Source organism: Meleagris gallopavo, chromosome 5, assembly GCF_905368555.1.
Source record: "Meleagris gallopavo chromosome 5, MGAL_WU_HG_1.1, whole genome shotgun sequence".
Lineage (NCBI taxonomy): Eukaryota > Metazoa > Chordata > Aves > Galliformes > Phasianidae > Meleagris > Meleagris gallopavo.
In genome coordinates, this window is record NC_139408.1 from 45542416 (window position 1) to 45548543 (window position 6128).

Sequence of the window (6128 nt, forward strand, 5' to 3'; positions counted from 1 at the left end):
TTAAGCTAGAACTGTATGCTCTGGTAGGACTGAGGCCACCTTTCCATTTTGTGTCTCCATTGTGCCCAATACCACAAAGCTGATCTGTAGCAGCTTCTTCAGTGCAATTAACAGGAATAGCATCAAGCTGATCCAAGTGAATGCACTCAGCACAAAATATTCACAGAAGCGACGTCCTCTTCATTCATATGCGGAATATATGACTGCATATGAAACATGAAATTCCAAGCCACCCAATGCATTCAAGTACTTTTCTGTTCCAAACAAAATAAATTGCTTGGGCACAAAATTTGCAGTCAAGGAAAAAGATAAACAATCCCTTTATAAGGGAATTTCAACAAACCTAGACAAAGGAACTGCAGCCTTCCTGCAGGGGAATCACAGAGCTTCCACAGTTCCTCTGACACCACTGGCTGCATCTGCACCTACTGCTAATACAGGAGCCTGGAGGAGACCAGAGACTAGCCAGAATTTGAATTAGCATTGTAAAAGTTTTCCAAACCGATTTTGGAGGATAGGCTCTAACCTTATTTACACAAGTAAATTGAGAAACTTTGGATGCTACCTAGGATTTACTTTGGGAGATTGCTGGAAAGAAGAAATCAGCACAGGGAAGACACTGATTCTGAAGTAGGTATGCACTGCTGATACTGACATGGTCTTTGAGGTGTTCCAGGGTGCTGTGGGTGGATATTGCCCATACGCAAGAGCAGTGAGCAATGGTGCTGAAGACCAGGCTGCAGAGCATGGAGCTGTTTCCCTGAGTGGCATCACATGGCCAAGCACACACCAGAGAGCCCCTCCTCATTTGCTAAGAGCCTCCCTTCAGGAGATGGATTATTGCAAATTATGGAAAGGTTTCCTAATATGGGCAAATGGTCAGAAAGGGGGTAAATCAATCAGCCTCTCTTCTGTCTATGGCAGAGGCCCTGGTTCAGCACAGTCCCATGGCACTTGTTAAAGTTCATGGCTGAACAGGGACTGTAGGCAGGTTTTGGGTTAATCTTGGTTGCCCTGAGGCAGATGGCTAAAAACCTTTCTGAATTTCAAAAGATGAAAGATTAATACACGAAACCCTTCACCCTGCAGTTCTGCTTCACAGAAGACAAGAAAGTACCAGTACTTGCCCAAAGCAAGTTTTTCTGTCTGTAGCTGATTTTCTTAGGCATACAGAAGTACTCCTTGCCACTCTCCCCATTCATTTCCTAGCTCCCCTTTGAAATCCGAAGAGAATTCATTCACTCCACTGTGCCAAGTTTTTACAGGAAACAGCACAACTAATAAAAAACAAATAATTTGCACTGTTCCTTACATCCCATTAGAGTAGGTTTCTCCCCTCTGCCTTCCTGGTCCAGCGGAGACCTCAGAGAACATACCATGGTTTAAAAAACAACAACACCACCACCACCACCACCACAAAAAAAAAAAAAAACAAAAAAACACAAAACAAAAAACTTTGCAGACTCACGTGGGTTGTTCCCATTTTCCAGGGCCAAAGAGGCAATATGGGACAGAACAGGTTATGATTTTTTTTCTGGTTGTGCTGTTTATCAGCATGACAATGGGGGAGAAGCCAAAACTGTCACCTTACTGTTTTCTGTCCCACCACAGTAAACACCAAATCACCCAATAGTTTTTCTATTTTCACCAGTAACAGAGTCCTTTTTGAAGTATATTGGAAATACTTGCTAGATAAGCTGTTTCCATTAGAGGGTCATGGAATTTTGTAATATTCCATGCATCAGTTGGTATCCCTAACCCAAGGATTTTCTGGCTTTGGCATCACTAGCACTAACTTATTATTTCAGACCTTATTTCTTGATATTTGGAAAAGCTTATTTATGAGACTTGCCTTGAATGTATTGTCTTTATTCTCTACTTGGTTACAGTCCTAGTGAATAGCATTTTCCAGTGCCTACCAAAGCACAAAGGGGCCAAAATGACAGTTAATTCAATAAGCTCAAAAAACCCACATATATTCCACTGAAGAGTAAACTCACATAAATTGTGTTTGAATTTTCACTGTATTTTTGAAATACGTATATGTAGATATATTTATTTTATATTAAAAAGTTCTGAGTTGATCAAATCGTTACATATTTCTTTCTGGGTAAGTGGTAGTGAGTAGAGATTTCTGACAGTTGTATATTAGATGCAGGTGGCTCTGTGAATGCTATTCCTGTCTGATACACTACATTAACCATAACCTGCAATTTCTTCCAAAAGAACTGGAATGAATTAAATTGTTTAATAAAACGTTACTTACCTGGATAAACTCATTTCTAGTTTGCATTTAAGTTCCCTTAATGCATCTTTCCAGATTGTTACTCGTAACATAAAAACTACAAGTGCTTACTTAAAAAACCAAACATCAAGTGTAATCCTGGTAATTGTCCAAGATTTTTCTAACACCGAACTTTCATATATTTCTTGCCTTGCTGTATTCTGAATTCACGTAGCATGAACTGATAACTTCATTCCCACTTTAATGCTAAATTCAAGGCTCAGATACACAATCTTCTGCATAATTTACTGTTTAATGCACCTCTTTTAAGCCTGCCTGTAGATATGGGTTAAAGTAATAAAGACATCAAGAGGTTTGAGGGTGGATGTATTTGGGTTTGAGTCTTTTCTTGTTGCTGTTGCTCAGTTGAAAGCAAGTCCACAGGGCAGAGTAAAATGCAGCATCAAGAACCTATACCTTAACAAGACCAGCTCTCATTGAAAGAAAGGTTTTATCACAAAAGCAGTGCAAAGCAGTAAAATTTTATCATCAATACAAATAAAAAAAAACGTTCTTTCACTTTGTATGTTTTTGAATACAATGAACTCAAAAAGCTTTGCTATTTCAAAACTCATTTTAAATGCCAGAATAAAGCACGCTGGGGAGAAGATAACAGCTTTATCTTGTTTTCACAGTTAAAGCAAACCATAAAGTTCTTCATAACTGAGAGCGGCTGAGATGCAAAATGCAGCCCCATGACTCTGAACGTAGCATCATTTATATCCATAAGCAAATTAAACATTAAAATTTCTCTCAGTACCACTGACCAGAGGAGCACTGTCATTGTTAGAAAACACACGCACTGGTTACCTTATAATCAAATTTTCACTGCCCTTTCTGACAGGTTTTTAAGTTACTTAAGGGATCTATTTATATGTGGAAGCATCAACATCATGCAGTAAATCCAACCACAACTCAGTCACATATTTTATTAAGTTTAAGTTCAGTGAAAGTGCAGAGTAAACTAGGGCCCTATGTCTCTCAGTTACATCTGATTTGCGGTTGCTATAAAAAGGCCCACATGCCGCTCTTTCAGATGTGTTTTGGATTGAAAATAGGATTAATGTGCTAAAGTGTGATTAGAATGGTTAAACACGATTAATTGGAACAGACTTGTATTGCCAAGGGAACTCCGCTGTTACTGGCCGGCCTCCAGTTTACCAAGCGAACAAAGCAGGCCAACTGTCCAAGTTTTTCCATGTCTTTGCTTATGTGCCTTTTCCTTTGCATTTTCTCATAGCCAGCTTGTCTCAGAGCAGATTAAATACAGCTGAGAATGTTGGTCTAGGTCTGCAGCGAGCATCCTCGGGGAATAAGCAGGAACCTCAGGCCCAGACTTGGCTTCTCCAGCGCTGGTTGAAAACTGCCATGCACCTAGGGCAAGGGTCCAGGTGGATCGACTGGGGAGTGGGAGTAATTTGGGGTTTTTAAAATGATCTATTAAACCCCTGAACTTTAATCAAGCTGCTACTACACTGACAGCTGTGATTTACTCACACATGGCTGCAAGGGGTAAAGGGGGCAAGGACTAAGGAGCGTAGGCACTTGTCCTGAGCTTTCACGTGTGTGTCCGCCACATTTGTGCACCAATGTGTTTTTGCAGTGGGCAACTTTGCACGCATCTGTGCTGCAGAAAATCTATTCTTTTTGTTATTAGATATTTGACGTTCTGCACTAGCTACCCTCCCCCGCTTCTTCCAAGTGCAGATTAAGGATTTAAAGCTTAGGTGATCAAAGCTTTAAACTGATCCTGCCTGGAGAAGTCAGAATGGTTTAGTATATTGTTCTAAAAACAGAAATACCTCAGTGGTTTGTTGCATGCAGATATTAAAGTATGCACAAATTAAACTCAGGAGTGCAGACATTTCGAGATAAATTCCTGGCTATAAGCAACTCAAACCTTCATAGCAATTAAAACCATGTTTGATTTTATTTATTTATTTATTTTTTAATAACGCCAGGCGCAACTCAAATCACAATGGAATTGCCTTTACAATAACTAAGTCACTGTAGGGCTTGCAGAGTAATGCTGTTCTCTCTGGAAACAGGCTTGGAAAATGCACAAGCAAACACAAGATCTCCAAGGCTGCATGCACACACAGCAATCTCAGTATTTAGTAGCCTTCTTTAAAAGCTGCCTAACCACTGGGAACAAAAGGGAACCATAGATTTAGCTGCTGAAGCTTTATGTCCTGAAGCAGCTATTACTGTTAGAGAATAAATGGAAGATAAACTCGGAGATGTTTCTTGCTGTACCGTAGCTCATTTATGTGATTGTACATAAATTATTCTTTCTCTGAACAATGGGAAGACAAACAGCACGCACTACTCTTGCTAATAAGTCAAAGATTTGTCGTGGAGCCAACATAACACCACCTCCCCTTGGAGATGCAGTGACAACCCTTTCACTTGCTTTCTACTAGCTTTCCCTGCTTCGCCTTACCACCTTCTCTGTCCCACACACAACTTCTCAAAACAGTCTTGTAAATCCTGTGTTTGCAGACAAGGAACATCTCAGCTCAGACATACTAGCTTCCAGTCAGGCTTTTTTTATGAAGTCCATTGTATTGGGTAGATTATAGTGCTTTGGGTGCCTAATGGGTGTCCTGCTTTCCCTCATGAAAGGTGCTTGACATACCACAGTACATCAGAACAAAGGAGAAAGTACACAAGTCAGTCCACAAGCTCTCCAGCTACCCTTGAGGTAGATGCAGCAACCCTCCTAAGAGCTGTGAAGGAAGCACTGCTAATAGCAGCTTCTTGTACACATCTGATTTTAAGCATTTTCTGAACAAGTGAAAAATCTTAAGACTTTTGAATAGACAGAAGCTCATAACCGTTACAAATGAACTCCTGTTCCAGAAGAAAACAATGGCAATTGCTTACATTTGAAACCTTATAAACTCGGTAGTCATCTGGGTGCCCTTGAAAACAGTACCTTACCATCTCACCACTTAGAAGGAATGACTCACCCATATGAAGATATTCTCAGTGTTTCCAGTAGTTAGTAGTGGTGAAACATTAAAGCCTTCTTAGCAAGGCAGGATACTACTCTTTACTTCTACCACAACATATCTCCATATCCCATCACAGCTGCTACATATCTTGTGACACATTTTTTAACATCCATTTTGCCAAATCAGAGCACAGGTGTAGTTGTTTTAGCTGATGAAGACACCATTCAGCTAGCTCCTTTAGTCACAGCTTAGCCCAACATTTTTTGTAAAGAGAGTCCTGGAAGAGGACTTTTTCTAACTTGTTATTTGCATGCTTCCATTGAAGGGATGACTTAGTACAGATGATGCCATCAGAGTTATCACACAGAGGTTCCCCCAATGACTGGAGTGCTATGAATGTGTGGATGATCTACCTTAGTCTGAGTAAATATTTCAATAGCAATACCTAGAGAGCTACTATATTTTTACTCAACAGAAGACAAAACGGAATGGCAGGGGTTAGACCTTTGATGTGGTGCAAAGCAGAAATATTAACTACTTTTTAAACTTCTGTTGTACCTTGCTAAAACAAGTTTTAAGAGACGAAATCCCATTGTCAGGTAGGTTGTATACAGTCCTTCATTGTGGTCAGGTGTTGAATGTGACACTTGCAAAGCCATCAGACTATAGGAGTATCTATATAGGGTCCAAAGGTTCAGGCAGACCAGTGTTTGTCTTTAACAGCAGTTACATTTTTCATAGGTAAAAATATTAGAAAGTCCGTTTTTAACTGAAAACTGATGTTTCAGTTTGTTGTGGAATACCCAGTGAAAGCACGAGGTACAGCCCTACACCACCACCCCCTACTGGAAGTTGTCAGTGTTGAGAAGGAGAAAACAGCAGCTGTA